The sequence below is a fragment of the Haemaphysalis longicornis genome, unplaced genomic scaffold, assembly GCF_048455015.1.
Source record: "Haemaphysalis longicornis isolate Haplotype H1 unplaced genomic scaffold, Haemaphysalis longicornis Haplotype H1 scaffold_10, whole genome shotgun sequence".
Lineage (NCBI taxonomy): Eukaryota > Metazoa > Arthropoda > Arachnida > Ixodida > Ixodidae > Haemaphysalis > Haemaphysalis longicornis.
In genome coordinates this window covers 124,209,709-124,227,223 of record NW_027526204.1, presented here as the reverse complement: position 1 = coordinate 124,227,223, position 17,515 = coordinate 124,209,709, and the positions used below count along the sequence as shown (strand labels likewise).

The 17,515-nt window shown below is 50.5% G+C and overlaps 1 protein-coding gene and 1 non-coding gene across 2 annotated transcripts in view; one reads left to right on the top strand and one right to left on the bottom strand.

The window, feature by feature from the left end:
* Window positions 1-16,710, bottom strand: part of LOC144159239 (putative E3 ubiquitin-protein ligase RNF144A-A) — a 33,852-nt gene extending 17,142 nt beyond the window's left edge. The window contains exon 1 of the mRNA XM_077690607.1: window positions 16,269-16,710. The gene's annotated coding sequence lies outside the window, so the exon portion shown is untranslated. The remainder of the gene's footprint in view (window positions 1-16,268) is intronic.
* On the top strand, window positions 8,375-8,447 carry Trnat-cgu (transfer RNA threonine (anticodon CGU)). Its single transcript has one exon. It is a non-coding gene; the product is annotated as a tRNA-Thr (tRNA).
* Window positions 16,711-17,515: the final 805 nt, after the last annotated feature.

The following is a 17,515-nucleotide window of genomic DNA, read 5'->3' as shown; positions in this document are numbered from 1 at the left end:
ACCCGCGACCGTATTCCGGATTAATTCAAACGCCTGCAGAGGAGATTCGCGAAGACTACGGATTATCAAACAGGTCTCAACTTCGGTTACATTTTGGTACGAGTGAAGAAAAAGAACAAATAGAACGAAGTAGGATTTACTTTAGAATGATCCGCGATAATTCGGACAACCCCGTAACCCCAACCAGCGGCACAGCCGACTGGAGACAGGCGCGCTTGTTGCCGCGTCGTCTGTGGAGGTCAAAGACCTTCCCACCCCGCTGAACTCCGACCTGTCGTTCCTTTGGTTGCGCACGGAGCGCAGACTCTTATGATGCGCATATACGTATAGCATACTCACCCTGCCGGCGTTTCCGCGTCCACGACAATCTGCAATGCATACAGCTTTGCCCCCCACGCCGCGCGATCAGCTTGCGTGTAAGAGAGAGATAAGCGCTTATCAAACACGTGCACTCTCTCCTTTCCGGCCTCCCTACACGTGCGGCCTGTGTGTACAGTTCCGCCCGTGGCCGGAATGAACGGGTCGTGCCTTATCTATGTGTGCCTGCTGTCTGCCGCGCCCGAAACCCCAACCGACTTCGAGCGTCGCAGCTTCCTGCTTCGTTCGGCCTTTCCGACGAGACCTCGTTTTACGAGCCCTAAGTTCCGTGCTTTATATACCGCCACGAACGGTCGTCTGCTACCATTTCTAACGGCCAACGTCACTGTGTTTGTGGAGAGTAGAGACAATTCGGTTGCGCAGGGGGTCACTCCTCACGGGCGGGGCTGTGAAACCGAATCTGGTGATGCTTTTCGATATGTCTGCTCCCCGACAGTTGAAGGGAGAGGATAATAAAATGTGAGAGCGGTCTACACATACAGGAACCCTTAGCCAACGTTTGTAGTATCTATAAACGCTGCTCTTAGCAAGCATAATTCGAAAAACTAAACAACTAAAAGCCGATAGTTTGGCTAAGGTTGCGAGTACTACGTCTATCGCAGCAGACAGTGGTACCAACAAATAGCAGTACGGCGTTGTCAGCATTTTCATGTGTTTTCTTGGTGGCAGACATTCGTTTCATAAGCTGCTAATTAAGATAGGCTAACAACCTTTCATTACCCCCCTCCCCCCCCCCCCCCCCCCCCGCAGGCGCGCGCCAGTTCTCACGTTACACCCCCTCTAATAGTACGCGACTACACATTCCGCCAAAGGAAAGTTTATTTTCCCCAGCCGTAAGATTCTAAAAGCCGCAAAACGAACCCACAACGGGAGTTTATAATGACAGTTAGAGATAGTACAACATCACCGCCGAAAGATTTTGCAAACGAGGGTAGAAAAGACGGCCGCGCGGTACACGGGAAAAAACGCAGTGTACGAATGACAAATGAAACTGACAAGGACATCGAAAATAACGCGTCACCGTGACAGAAAAATTACGAAATGGATGAGCAAAACGGCCCGTGTCGCGCACACACGCCCACCCCCCTTTACAACATTTAATTACCCCCTGTACACGAGACGAGACACTGACACAACGCGAAGGGTAAACGAAACTGATAAAGGATATTAAAAACAACGCGTCACCGTGACATAAAAGAGACCAAAATTAAAGCAGACGATATATGGCGTACACAGGTAAAACCTGCGCATCTTTGTGACGTGTCAAATTAAACCCGGGAACAAGAGCAAAATTACATCCCACAAATAACGGGATGCCGCTTTTCCGCCTGCACGGCCATCAACCGACCCGTCAAGCCTGCTCGCAGCCTTTACGGCTGCCGCCAGCTGCGAAGCAGAGCACGCGGCCGGCACGTGCACAGCGCGTTGCCTGCCTCGCGTTCGACCTTTCTCCCCGCGCATGCAGCGGGAGCGAGACTGTCGCAGCAGAGCAGCTGCCTGAATAGGCATTCCGGTAAACACACCGCGGTAAACACGAAGTTCCCCCAACAATGGCTCCCGAAAGGCCGATGTCACTACTAAGTGGTCAACTAACTGCCGCAGAAAGCGCGATGCGAACGATAACGATCGAACGAGCTGAGTCGCGCTTGGCTTGTTTAGCGTTTTATTCTGTAGTGCGGGTACTTTTCAAAAATGCACAACACCGCCTCACAGACGGACGATGTCCGGCGCGCATTGACGCACTCAGCCCCGTACGATCGAGTGTAAGGCGCTTTTGCGGGTTGAGATGCTCTGATGCGACGCGAGCTTTAAATTCAGCATCTCGGACAATCCCACAGGGAAGTGTTCTGCCCACAGCCACGGACAAAATTTTGCGCCTAAACTCTGTTACAAACTAAACATCAGCACCGGCGCACCGCCATGTTCGTTTCGTCAAGTTGGCTTCCCATCACTATGGGTGCGCGTGCAGTGAAGTACCCTTTACAGGGTGTTCACGCATAGACGGCGCCGCGCGGACGGCGTGCAAACGTCGCTGTTGAAGGGCGAAAAAAAAAAAAGCCTGCGCTCTGGCAGGTTAAGTGGCCGTAAGCACCATAGCATCATGTACGGGTATTGTGGACAGCACGTAGCTTGTAGTTGAACACGGATTGTATGCAAGCGTAAATGTGGGGATGCGCCGTTGGGGTACTAGATCAAGTTTTTTATTGCTCTTAATTGCCCTATGCATAGCGCCATTAGTGTGTAAGCTGGAACAAATTGGCGGCAGAGTTCGGACGTTTAATCATAGTAACCCTAGGCGCAGTGAAATACGATGTCCACTGTACCCAAGGCAGCTTTAAAAATAACACGCGGATGACATGCAAATTACTGCCAGCAGAGTAAAATAACGTAACGGGACGACGTAACGTAATTTTTCTCCTATCACGTACGTTCTGCGCAGGCGTTTCAGTGCAGCTTCCGGACGAAACGAGATTGTACGAGTTTCTAGCAATCACGCGGCCAGGGGAGTGTTTTGGCCATTTCCAGCTCGAGCGCTTCAGGCAGTGACGCTCGCGCACTGCAGGTATAACCCATTTGAGATATGAGCGCTTTCGTAAGCGCCGAATAAACTCGCCTGGGGCGTAAGCCGAAGCTGGCAGTAGCTCCGCGCAATTCCAGAGCTATGCAGTCCTAGTAGTTAATGTCCGCACCTAAATACGGATCCAATGCACCGCCAAAGGCCATAACGGTCGCCTGCTCGGGTCGGTGCCAATTAGATAGACGGCATACCAGGGCGGGCCCTACGTTAATCATACATACAACTGCCCGATTTAACCAGTTCCACAATGCCACGTTAGAAAGAACGAAACTAAATAACGTCTGCGCCAATGCGGCAAGCTGGCAAGCTCTGGGGATGTCTGCCCGAGACACAGAACGTCGATGACGTCGACTGGTACATTTAAACACTTACAAAGGACCATAAAAGAAAACAAGTCGTATTTCGCGTTTTCAATGGGTTGGTTTGGATTACGAGAACGACGCAATTTTTATCCATTCACGCGGCGGGCTGACTGCAGTAAGTCACGACGACAAACTTGTGCATTTTTGTTTCTCCTTCTGTAAACCCGCTACTGCTGTAATGACAACGGGATTGAAAAGTCGCCACGACGCCTTCGCTTTCCGCGGAAATTGAAAGCGAAAGGAAAACGGGCCGAATTCAAAATTCTGCGCGTTGTTGAAAACCGACTTGGCGTACCGCAGCCGAAAGCGGACGCCAGCGCAGCGGGGATGCGCCGCCGTCTTCGCACACACTGCCTGCGTTAATGCATTTCAAGAGCCCTTTAAAACAAAAACAAGAACGGAAAGAAGAACAAAACCGCCCCCTGTGCATCCCGGAAGTCGACCTCGCGAGCGTCCGCTGATCCTACTCGCTCGGAACGGCGCAGATAAAGCAGGTCGCAAACAATTCGCCGCCCTACTCTACCTGCTGGGAGAGACTCCGCGCTCACACCGCACTGCATTACCCTCTCGCGCGGCGTTCGCAGGGGCTCACGAGGTGCGTTTGTACCAACACTCATTAACCTCGCCAAGAAACGTGCTTCGCCGCGGTGTAAGGTCAACCTAGGCGGACTTTGAAAGGAAGTCGCTTCCCGTCGTCTCGAGGTCCCGCCGTCAATGTCGCGCGCATACACACACACACACAGTTGGAATTACACGGCGTATAAGCCGAGAGATAGACATGCGGTACCTTTGGGTCTCGACAGCGCGTATTCTTCACAGTGGCGTTTCAGGGTCCCTTTAAAATCGCAGCTGAGGGTCGCGCGTGCGGACAAACGAGCAACGGTGTACCGCAGGGTCATTTCCTGCGCACCTTGCTGTTCCCATCGAGGCGCGCCGAAATGCGCAACAACCGGAAATGAAATAACCACAGAGGAATTGAGCAGCGACCTCGTCGACATCAAAAGAACTCCGGAACGCCTTGAAAGTTAACAAAATATCCGTCTCCTCCTCCCCTTTGTGAAAAGCGCGGCATCGCTGTGCAGCACAGCGCATTGTGAAGGCTGCCGCAGCTGCGCGCGGCCTAGCCTAGCCTCCGGCGATCTGCTATCGGTCGCAGCCATCTCAGCGCGCGGGGGCAGCCGTGAATTGCGGCGAGACAAACCCCATTCAGCGCGCCACCTCGACAACTAGGCCGTCCTCTCGGCCACCGCTCACACCCCCTCGTCCTTGGTTTAGCCGGCTTCGCGGGCACACCTGTCAGGCCATTTCCCGCCGCGAGATGCGCGATACGCGCCCCAAAGGCCAGGGTTTATACCGAGGGCCGTGGCGAAAGTGTTGTTGAGCTATTAGCCGACGCCGCGTCTGCTCAGACTGGCCTTTAGACGAGGAGAGCTATATATTTGTTATTATCTAAAGCTTGATAGGGTGCAAGGCCGCTTTGCGGACTTTGGAGCAGATTACCGGCTACTTAGCTCGACCGGTGGAATCTACCGGCTCCAGAAAGCAAGGGCGTAGCCAGGGGGTGTTTCAGTGTCAGAACACCCCCCGAAATTTCAAAAGTGACGCATCCCCCCTCCTTTTGGCCTTTTTTCTGCCCACGCATTTTACAATCTTCATTTATAAATTTAAATGTAAAAACGAAAATAAGATATCTTTTGGGCGAAGACTTCATTTTTTTCACCGATGGGGTGTAATATTCTCCGTAAAATATTTCTGGTTACGCCACTCCCAAAAAGTGTTCAACTAGCAACGTCTGGAGGTCACTACTTCGGGTGCATAGTATGGCATGATTGTCGTTGCGTACCAGCTCACTGGAAAGGTGTACATACGGCTGCCGCTGTGTATGTCTTGGTCAGTGGTTTTGCTCTTTCCCCTTGCTTCAGTTTTTCTCGTTTTTAGGTGCGGAGTACCTTAGGACCGCACAATGTCCGTCCGCGTCCGTGCGCATAGCATTTACAATCGCAAAAAATCCCACAGGCACCGGCAGGATTCGAGCCTGTGTCTGGTAGACCAGACTGAGTTAGTGTCAGTCGTCTTACCCATGGAGCTACGACCGTGAGTTAGTACCCGAGAGTCATACGGCTTACTCCCTCGACTGTAACGGTGCGGAGTACCTAGGACCTCCCAATGTCCGTCCGCGTCCATCCATCCGTGCGCACACCACCATCAAGCAAAAATCAAGCGAAATTCGATTTGAGCCGTGAGTTGCACTTTCATTTAGGGAATAATCAAGGTGAAACTCACGACTCAAATCGAATGACGGTCGGGGCCGCAAATCGGATGTCATTTCGAGTCCCCGTGCTCCGCACCCTCGCCATCATCCACGGAGTGGAGATGCTGCCATTTTTTTTTTGTTCCTTTCTTTTTAGCTCTCATTTGGGGCAGACAGCTACACGTATGAAAGAATCGTGTCTTCAAAGCGTTCTTTCATCACACTGCTGGCCAAAGTCGCCAGCTGTCGTCCGGTCAGCCTGACTGCCGCTACTTATTTAAGCCGTTGTATAGTCATTTTTCTTGGAAAAGAATACATTACGGCACATCTGGCCATTGCACCATACAAAAGCCATATATATACATTCTCGTTTGTAGCTATCACAATTTTGATTAAATAAGAGTTTACAGGCCCGGTACAAGGCCTCTACGACTCTTCCGGCAGTCTCACAGAGCATCGCTACGAGTTTTGTGTCAAAACGTCGTTTTTGGCGTCATCGATCCGAACTGGCGCGGACACCGCAGCCTTATCCGAAACCTGCTCTGACTGGCTTTTATTTCTACCAGGAAGCGTAAAAGCCGATCAAACACAGAAAAAGGAAAAATCCATTCCAGGCGCCATCTTAAATGTCTTTCAGGCGCCGTCTCTGGGAACCTGCACTAAACGCACGACAGGGCGCGGTGCACTAACGCGTGCACCCTACATAGCCCCAATTGCGTCTAAATTTAGCCGCCGATTTGGCTCGATTCGTTAGCCTTCCTCCCGGGGGAATATACGCCGACGTCCAGTGCCAGCGATGTTGGACGCATACTGAGGGGGCCCTCCGGTAGCAGAACCAGTTTGAGGCGGTTCCGTCGAGATAAAACAGTCTGCCTGTTTGTGGGCATCTGAACGTGCGCCGCAAAACAAAACGAGGAGACGGCGGCGTCTGTTTAGAGGCCCTATAATGTAACGCACAGTCAACGCGACCTGTAGATAAGGGCACTTAAAAGTTTGCAGCGCCCTCGCCCTCGGGTACACAGACTATATAACAGGGACAGTACATGCTACACTGCCGGAGCTCCACAGATGTGTATGTACGGCCAAACGGACACCCGGAAGCATTCAGTGCAGTGTCTCAGTGCAGTGCCAGTGTTCTTATCTGGAGGTGACACCACCTTTGCGAGCTGTCACGTTTTAATGACGTCACTAGGCGGCGGCGAAGGCAGTCGTTCGACGTGGACATGGGCCGACGGTCGGCGTGAGTGACACGGCCTTCCCGGCGACGACTCAGTTGAGGTTGTGAGAGAAGGGCCAGTAGGTGCGCGTGTCACTTAGCCGTATATAGCAACCAGGCGTTTGCCGTAGTCACTAGTGCGAAAGAAAAAAATGCCGGGGTCAATTATATTTTTCAAGGAAATGGTGAAAATATAGAATATGATCAGAGATAATTTCTGTATTGTCTCTCCGTCTCTCTCAGACACAGACTCACTCAAACATCAGGATGGATAGTTGGGCGAGTTGGTATTGCGACACGATTATTTGGAAACAGCGCGTTAAAACAGGACCACAAAGAAAAGAACCACAGAACCAGACAGGATGAGCGCTGTTGTCTGGTTCTTTTCTTTGTGGTCCTGTTTTAACGCGGTTTCCAAATAATCACTCAAACATAGCTAACTCGAACTAAGGCTAACTGAGATCAAGCTCACTCAGGATCAAGATCACTCAGGCTCACACACAGACTCGCTCGCACTTCCCCCGAGTTCGCCTCTACTAAAGTAGGGAGCGTACGACACCTCGCGGTACTGTTCTTGGAAAGATACAACAACGCGTCACTGTTCTCTACCGCCTGCCTACCCATCCAATGCTTCTTGCTGGCCAATGCCCCTGAGCGGATATGAGTATACGTGTGGGTCGATTCGTAACCCCGCTCAGAGTGTGGAGTACTCCACGATGATGGCGATGGTAGTAGGGACGATACATTTTCGCTCGGAACTAAACATACCATTCTACGATAAAATGACAAAGCACCACACAAGATAAAACTCCGCCATGCATTATAATGGACATCAGGGTCGGCGTTCGGCGGTCGCTGCACCCGTTCATCTGCGCCACTCGCGTGGAGGAAGACATTTGCGCGACACTTTGTAGACGAGAGGAAAGCTTCCATTTCAACCTCCTCCACTAGGGTTAATGCGCCCCATTTCGCCCAAACGGCGTCGTTCGAGCCGTCGTCGTCATCCGCGCCATTGTGACGGCACCCGAGTAGCGCGCGCTTTTCTTCTGGTCCACGCGCGAAGACCTTCACTATCGCGGCGTCTCTTGGGCGCACAGCCCATCGATACCGAACCGCGGAGAGCGAAACTGAATGTACATATATTGGCGCAGGGGGTTCCGGCGAGCCGTGCGGCACGTTATCGTGCACGCGCGGTCTCGTCCGATGGTGAGTCTGTCTGCCCCTTACCCGCTCACTCGTTTAGCAGCCTCTGAGTGCGTCCCTCGTGGAAGTTGATTCATTTTGCGGAGCCGGGAGAGAACGTCATTAATAAAGGCGCCCGAACCGTTGTGCGCAGCTGCAGCAGCGCATATACGAGCGCGCCCGAAACGTATAGCCGACGCTGGGAATTTTCCACTCGTTTTCGGATATATATATATATATATATATATATATATATATATATATATATATATATAAAGAGAGAGAGAGAGATGAGGGAGAGAAATAAGGGTTACCGGAGTAGTCTGCGTGGCGCTGGCTACCACCCCAAAGCGCAGGAAACAATTACCTTAGCATAAATACCGAAGAAAGTGGAGGGCAGTATAGCCCCGCCGGTAGCGTAGTGGTCATCGCACCAGACGCGTATTTTGGAGGTCGTGGGTTCGGATCCCACCCGGCGGGCATGTTTTTCTCCACTTTCTGTCTTTCAGAAAACTATAGCTGTTTCTCGATGAATAAATGACCCACCGCATTTTCCCCTTTGCTTTCCTTGGCGTTATTTGGCTGCCTACCCTTATTTCTGCCTTAATTCAACTAGCCCCTCATGTCTCATTTTGATTCGGTATATATATATATGTATATATATATATATATATATATATATGTATATATATATATATATATATATATATATATATATATATAGTTGAAAAAATGGTAGACGCACGATTAAAAACAAAAACAGTGGTTTACTGACGTTTCGACTGGAGGACCAGTCTTGACTGGTGAAGACTGGTCCTCCAGTCGAAACGTCAGTAAACCACTGTTTTTGTTTTTAATCGTGCGTCTACCATTTTTTCAACTATTTCTTCTGGCTCCTCGAGAAGTTTCTTTTACTGCTTATATGATTATATATATATATATATATATATATATATATATATATATATATATATATATATATATATATATATATATATATATATATATATATATATATATATATATATATATATATATACGCATAATCCAGCGAACAATGAAAGATGATAAACTCAAATATAGAAAATAGTGGGCAGACAAGAGAAATCTTTGGATAAGGTAGCGGCCTCAATACGGGGATTACTTTTCGACGAGACGTGTCTTTCGACGAATATGTCGTCGAAACGCTGCACTGGACTGAGGCCGCTGCCCTTTTTAAAGCTTCGTCTCTTTATATAGAGTGCTGACACACGCAGAGGACACACGTTGTGCTTACACGAAACATCCAGAAGTAACCTGCTTTGTCCCCCAGCACATGTGCGCTCATGTTAAAAAAAAAAAAAAAAAATCCCTCCAGTCGATTTTTTTAACGGCACGTGCATCGGGTTATGGAGCTTCCATATCAACAAACTGCAAATTAAAACTGAAATATAAATTCCGAGTGCGGTGAAACTATATTTGGCCTGTACGAATAATGGCTTGGAGGTTAGATTTCAATGTCAACGAACCGGCAGCGAAGCCGGAAACGTCATTGTGGATATTTTCGTGACGAATTTCAGACTGTTGTAATACGATTCTGCGGGTATATACGCCACGCTACGTTTTTGAAGGTCTTTGTCGAAGCTCACATGAATTTGTTGTACCGTTACGTTATTTTTTTGTGTTCAGTGTTCGTTCTATTTCGAGCTCATTTTCGTTCAGCTTCGCGAACGTTTTTTCGGCATCTATTTCTGTCCATCTGAATCGGTGCTCTTTTTGGTGTACCGGAAATCAATGCTTGAGAGAGGCTGGCGTTCATCGGGACTCATAATGTCAAGAGACATAAAAGCTTTTACCTCCTGTACGGGGCTTTATTGAAGGCATACCGGACCACTTTAAATGCAGCAGGTAAAGAAAAATCTACGTTTGGGAGCATGCAATCAGCACTTGAATGCGTCGAAGACAAAAACAAAGCGATGAGAAAAACAAAGCGAAAAACAAAGTGAGCGGCCTGCGTGTCATAGCGCGTTTCTCGTGGCTCAGGAAACGCATGTTAAAAAAAATGCGCGCCTACGTTCGTGCTTGACAGAAGAGTGGCAAGAAAATAAAAGGAAGCCGTTTTGACAAGCTCGCTCGTCATCCTGTACGCGAATGCTTTAGGGGTTTCCTGACGGCCGGTGAAAACAATCCACTGCAGTCGTTTTTTTCTGCGATTAGAGAGTTATAGTGGGGCCGAGAACCGGTCCCGGTAGGGTACCCGGTACACCTGCGCATGCGCACAGCTAGTTTTTCCGCCTCCGCGCACGCGCAGTAGCGTTGGTCGTCTATCGGGTACCGTACCTGGACCGCTTCTCCACACTGCTGTAACTCTCTATTCTGCTGCATTACACTCGTTGTATTCTTCCCAAATCCCACAGAAGAAACGCTCTCGATAATGAGTTTAAAAAAAAAAAAAACATGCCATTTTTTTTTTTTTCGTCGTCACCGATTGCAAAAAACTTCCCTGGCTGTTACCTTTGGGCACTGACCGGTACGTACCGAAAACACGGAATTGTGGTACCGCAATCGATCTGGGACGCACCGATGGTGTTGCTCCATCCCAGGATGCAACGCGCCGCCATCGATGCCATCAATCACTGACTGTCCACGTGCGCTGTGGCATTTCAGGTAACGGAAACTTCACGGTGCGTCACAGGCGAAGCTAACAAAGGGTGACGTGTCGTGTTGACCCCGGGAATCATGCCCCTCGCGTGGACAAAAAGAAAGGGAGAGCAAAGTACGACTGTAGTAAAGTTGAACGCACCACTAACGTCCAGGGTTATAGCAGCTGAAAGCACTGCAGAAACGCGGAGCTATGTCAAACTCCGGCGACAATGGCGCGGCTGCGAACGCACGTTCCCCGCAGAAGCGATACCGGGGAGACAGGTCGGTCGGCGCGGCCGGCTAATGCAGTTCGCGAATTTAGATAAGTACGCGCAATTAAGCCACTCGGCGGCTTCTGAACAGAGAGAGGGAGGACGCGGGGAGCGCCGACGGCCTTGGCGTGTATGAGGCCGAACGTGTACCGTCTGCAACAGCTCGGCGTATAAATACGCACGCACCATTATACGCAGCGACAAGGCAGCCTCCCCCTCCTTCATACAGCGATCTCTTTTATCTGCTCCGTACGCGACCATCATCAGTCACACGGGAAAACGGCCGGCGCGCGCGAGTCGACGTCGGAGACCATGAAAATGGAAGGGATCGGTCAACGCGGCGGCGGCGTTCGCGGAGCCGCCGGCGTCTGCCCATATACAGAGTAGTCAAAAAAAAAAAAAGAAGAAAATGGCCGCCGAAGGGATTGCAGTTCGAGAAGGCGGAGGTCGCGCAAGGCCAGGGCGGACCAAGGCCTCTTCCAATTAGTACCACACCACCACAGCTCGCCGCTGGCTCGCCCGACGGATGGAACGACGTGTAGTAAAAGCCTTCGGAGAAGATAGCCGACTACTCCAACGTCCCGTTCTGCAAACGCAGCCCCCCATAACGAAGCCGAAATTATACGCTCCTCTTGCACGGCTGTACGCGTAGCGAGGACGCGCGGTATGGGCAGTTTCGCCCCTGGAGCGCAAATTAATGCACCGCCACCGGAGGGGTAATAATACGCACTGCTGGGACAATGCAATGGTTTACTCAACAGTCGGATGACGATAGCGCGACCGCTGACGCACGAGCTCGTGGGGGACGCAGATACAACGAGCTTTGTCGGGGAGTTGCGGCAAGGTGTCACATCCTCCAAAGGTTTTTTTTTTTTTTTTGTCACTACTGAGGACTCGTTGGTTGAGTGCGTTCGAAGCGGGCTACCTAGCAATATTGGAGGCTCAGCGTTAGCCTTGGGAGGAAAATAATATAGAAAAGATGCAGGGAAAAACGATGTCAGAAAACGAATGAATTTACTGAGAAACGCTAAGCGGCGAGCTCAATCAAGAGAGTCAAACAACTGCCGGAGTTGTCAGGGTTTATTCATAGAGGGAAGTCGTGTGACGTTCGTGATTACAATGCGAGGAATATTGAGGAAACAATAAAATAGAGGAGGAAGTTTGGAACAACGAAGACGGAGCTTATTAGTCAAAAACACTCATACACGAAGGTGACAAAGTACCGAACATCGACGGAGGCGTTAAATAAGGTAGTGGGAACGGCTTTGCGCGCATTTCTACGTTAGCGACCCTGGACCAGGGAGCACTCCCAGGAAGACAAGTTTGACAGACAGGAGATGAAGATAGGGAAAGATGCTAGCAGGCGACGAAGCAACTGTGGATACGCTTAAACCATGACAGATATATTGCACAGAAGCCTTGCAAAGCAATTCTCAGAATGTCTCAACACTTCGTGACACCGCGAACGGGGAAAAACGCCTACCTCATTTACACTCCTAAAGATTGGTGGACTACAGGCTCATTAGCCTGATTGATTGATTGATTGATGGTAGGGTTTAACGCGCCGACGCAACGCAGGCGATGAGGCGCGCCGTAGTGGAGGGCTCCGGATTAATTTTGACCACCTGGGGATCTTTAACGTGCACCGAAATCCCGCACACGCGGGCGTTTTTGCTTTTCGCCTCCACCCGAAAAGCGGCCGCCGCGGCCGGGAATCGAAACCGCGTCCTCGTGCTCAGCAGCGCAACGCCTTAGCCACTGAGCCACCGCGGCGGGTGGCTCATCAGTCTACTGTCTGTTGTGCAAAGGAAAGTTTGACATCCACCTGAATGCAGCCGTACGGCTACAAAGCAAAGCTATACAACTTCCTCAGAAACTTCGCAGTTGAAGAAAAATTCGTCCTGGTCCAGGATTTATTCTTCCACTGCGAAGTTTCTGAGGAAGCTGTATAGCTTTCCTTTGTAGCCGTACGGCTGCATTCAGGTGGATGTCAAACTTTTCTTTGCAGAAACTTACTCCACATTGGGGATTTCCCCCAAATCTCGTCGATTAACACTGTCTGTTGTATGCAAGTTGTTTACCAAGGTTAGGCGCATAAGTGACGTGTTTAATGCATAGCGAACACGATGAACTTTGGATGGGTTAGTCAGCGATGAATCACAGATCATGCCATCAACCAGGGAACCGAGAAATCAGCGGAATACAACAAGCCTTTATAGATAGGAAAAAAAGCCTTTGATTCAGTGGAACTTTTCGTCGCAGTTATGGAATAACTGAGATTGACCAGTGAGTAGAAGAGATTTACACAGAGCTCCTGGAAGGCATATAAAAAGAATACACGGACACGGTAATCATTTATAATAAGAGTGAGAAGTTTCCTGTTGGAAAAGATGTTAGAGAAGGATCGAGATACGGTATTTAGAAATAAACTACAGAAATTAACTACGTTAAGGCAGCTGAAGGGGGGAACTTAGGGATTTCAGTAAATTGGGAATCTATGAGCCAATTCTGAAAAGCGGATTACATCTCCATGTGCAGCTACTCCGGAGAGGACAAGCAAGGAATGATTCAGGGCCTCCACACGAAAAGTTCAGACGTAGGTTTGAAGGAAATTATGAAAACTCCGAAGGAGCGTTAAACAGCCAAGCGGTATGCTGACACCTATCCAATTATATAAATTTCATCCTAGTATTTCATTTTAGGTGAATACTAGAAAAGGTTTATTAAATGTAATTCTCTCGGACAACTGTTGCCAGAGCTGGTAAAAAAAGTCCGAAAAAAAAAAATAAGTGTCGCATTAGTCTGGGACACGTATGTAACTTTTCTTCGGGAGCTGTAAAACCTAAGCTGTAAAACTACGAGAATAAATCAAGCACCCATCTGTCTATCGATGACGATGGTTGAACGTGAAGCTATCTCGTGAGGGATTCCTTGGTTGTCGTCTGAGTCCGGACTTTGACTCGTTGAGCTTTGACTCGCACGCTGCTTTGACGTTTGATCGCAGCGGCTTTCACTTTGACCCTTAATTCGCCATTTAATTTCGCACGAACAAAGCTTCGCGCTCAACCATCGTCGCGTTAGACGGAGGGGTGCGTGATTTGTTTATTTTTACTTTTGCACGTTCACACACCCCTCTCCGAATCAAAACTGCTTCGAAAATGTTGCGATTTGATAGATGTCGGCGTAATAACGCAAGGGGCCCAGGTTAAATTTCAGCCACGGAAACCGTTTCAATTTCTCTTCACTTCGCCCAAGATCGTCGCAGAAAGTTGGCTTTCCTGCAGTGCGTTTTGGGTGAACTACAGACAGTGAGAGGCTGAAAGCTTCGCTTTAATAGACTGTCGTCAAAAAAACTGATCGGGATATGGACAGGGGGGATTAAAAGAAATACGAACAACGGAGCACACAGCCTTCGACGCATGCTGCACCGTCTGGCTGCACTGTTAATAAACTGCGCGCATGCGTATATAGTTCTTTCAGAGCGTTTCAGAGTGTGCCCTACTGTTAGGGGAAACGCTTGATAAAGAAGCGACGCCGGTATTTTTTTAAGGCGTCTATTTATGCTCTGTCGCCACTAAGCATTCTGTTATCTACTACACTGGGGAGCCAAGCGCGCTGCAGGCCGATTGCAGCTAGCATGATGCCCTTCAACGATCATCCTGCTCAGTGGCGACACAGCGTGAAAAGGCGCCTCAAAATAAACAACTGACGTCGCTTCTTGATGAAGCATTTCCCATAAAAGTAGGCCACACTCTCAAACGCTCTCGAAGAAGTGCGCATGCGCGCAGTTTACCGACTTGGCAGCCAGACGGTGCAGCATGCGTCGGAGGCTGTGGGCTCCGTTGTTCGCATTTCTTTTAATCCCCCCAGCTTTCTCGACAGTGTTGAAGAACGATTTGCACTGTATCTACGCTGGTCAAGCGGGCAATGTTTCGAAGCCATTTCTGACTGGCTTTTTTTTTTTTTTGCTTTTTACAACGCTGTTTCCTAGCAGCAGATGGAAACCGTTGCCAAGACAGTCTTTAAGACAGTCTTTCGGTAGAGGTCAGAACGTACAGGTACTTTGTAATGATCGGCGGTAAAACGAAACAAAAACCTCGACATTTCTTTTTTTTCTTTTCATAAAAGCGAAAGCTACGTTATCGAAGAGCATTAGCTTCGAACGCCGACCGCATGAATAGCAAGGTCGCTGCACTTTTTTTTTTTTTCTTCTGTTACTTAAGCCGCACGGCACGATTCAAGTACCGTTGATAAAACCTTGCTCAACGAACGGGCAAGCGCATGCCGACGTGCGCTGCACAACAATGGACAATTACGAACTTACACACTATCTTTGAAATACACCACGTCGTTTCGTGTTCGCACACTCGATATGCGAATGACTGAACGTCAACTATGCAGTTCGCCGCTTATCTCGATCTGAACACTGTCGACCCGTAACCCGTTGACAGGCCATTAAAAGCAGCTCCCTGCCTACAAAACAACGAGAACCAACGCGATTAGAATCGCGAAAAAAAAAAAACACACAGTAATTGGTAATGATGTTTGCAGACGCCCTTTCAACGGAGATAAAATAAAGAGCTCCTGAATCGCGCGGACAGGCCGCTGAAAGCAGCGGTATGTCTACAAAACGACGAGAACCAACGCGATTGGAATCGCAAAAGAACGCAATAATTGGTAATGATACTTGCAAATGAGCGTTGAACGGACTAGGACGACGAAAATTGCTCATTTCGGATGCGGTCTGTCTGCGCACATGCAAGCAAGGCGAAGCGAGAGGCCACGAAGGCGGAAGAACTCTCCCTCGCCGAGGATGGGTCTCGCGGAACTCGCCGGACAGGAAACGACGCGCCTCTCGGAGAAGGAGACCTTCACACGACGCACCTGCGGTCTCCCCGCGGATGACACAATCGTGTTGTTTACACCGAGCACACATATCGCGTCTGCAGACGAACGAGGGCTGAAAGAGAAACTCCTACGGGCACCGGCGACTCCTTCGACAGCTGTTGTGCGAGTTATAAGTCGGTGATGCGGGCAGGGCGCCCTTCGGCGCGGTTTCGGAGGCCACTGGACACGTCGGTCAGACGTTCCCAAAACTCAGATTGATCATTGGAACTGGGCAGTTTGGTAGGCGATCGTGGGAAGTTGATAGACCCGGCGTTAGCGGCGGAGAACGCATACCGCGGGCTATCGGAACAGCGTTTCCTTTTGTCACCCGAGGACGCCGTTCCGTTGGCAGAGCTCTGCGCAGCCTCGACAGTTTCGTCCGCGTAGCCGAGCTGCGCGGGAACTCAGACCCCCCAAAATGGTTCCGGAGTTAGGACTAACGGTTCCAACCAGCCCGCCCAGAGGACGATGCGTAGCGACGCGGCCGCGACTCTTAAAAAAGCCCAGGCGAGTCACCCACCTCAGCTGTTGGTGCTGCGGAGCTCCGTCGACGAGGCAACGCTGCTGCTGGCGCCCGGACTGCGAACGCATGCGTCCGGCGAAGCCGACGTTCGATCGCGAGCAACACGATCGGTGCACAATCCTCGGAGCGAAAACACCCGCTCGTCACCGCCGTCGTCGCACGACGTGTTCACGTGAAGTTCGGCTCCGACTGAAACGGCACACCGCCGCCACCCGATGCGCAGAGGAGCAGCAGCTGATCGCCGTTCGCACAAAACACACCCGTCCGCTAAACTGGATCACCGATTCTCCCGGGAAACCTCGCACGCGCGCGTTCGCGAGGGTACGGACAACCTTTCTTTCGGCCGCTCTCCTCTCCACCGTTGTTTTTATACGTCGCTCCCGCAGCGCCGCGCTCTATCACGTGACCGCGCGTCACGGCGCGGAAGACATTGGTCGTTGTTTTGGCGCCTAGCGCGTCCAGGGTCCTGTCTCTCTCCGGCGGCGTTCGTTCTTGAGCCGCCTGCGATCTGTCACCTTCCCAGAGATTTCTTTTCGCTCCGGCCGCCGAGAACTGGTTAAATGCACCGTCGATGGTACCTGGCGCAGCAACAACAACAACAAAAGAAACGCCGCGAGGAGAAACGAGCGAAACCGGTGCGTCATGGCCTGACGTGCGAGTTCCATTCGCCGGCCGTGCCGTTTGGCGGCCTCTGAAAGAAAACACTTCCCAGTAATCGCCGGTCATGCGAGGAGGAAAAGGCTGCAGCAGAGCCGCCAAGGAACGTTGCTCTTCGTGCGCGCTCTTACCAGTGCAGGAAACCCCCCCGTTGTTTAGTTTCTCCTGCCGCGGGCGCCATGTGCGTTTCGAGAACATGGGAGCGACCGACGCAAGGGCAGTTTGCGCACTGCTCGCACAAGGGCAGCCGTTAATGCCGGTGATCGAGCCGCACCCCTGGGGGCAGTCTTCGGTCCACGTTGTGTTATTTCCTGTCCGCGACCACTACGGCCGCCCTTGCCCTCTTTATTTCATATCTTCAAAGGGCCCTGCTTTGCCGACGTATGCTCGAAGGAGGCCGACCTAGGCGGAACTTCGCCGAAACTGGGATGCAGCGGTCATCCTCCGTTTAACTGAGGGCGGGAAGGGAATATCACTACTTCGTCGATAATCTCTTCCGTGTTTGTACTACTCGCCAATGCAGCTTACGCGGCAGGAGCCCCTTGCTGATGGTTCGCACCCAAACTCCCTCCACGACGTTGTCCCTG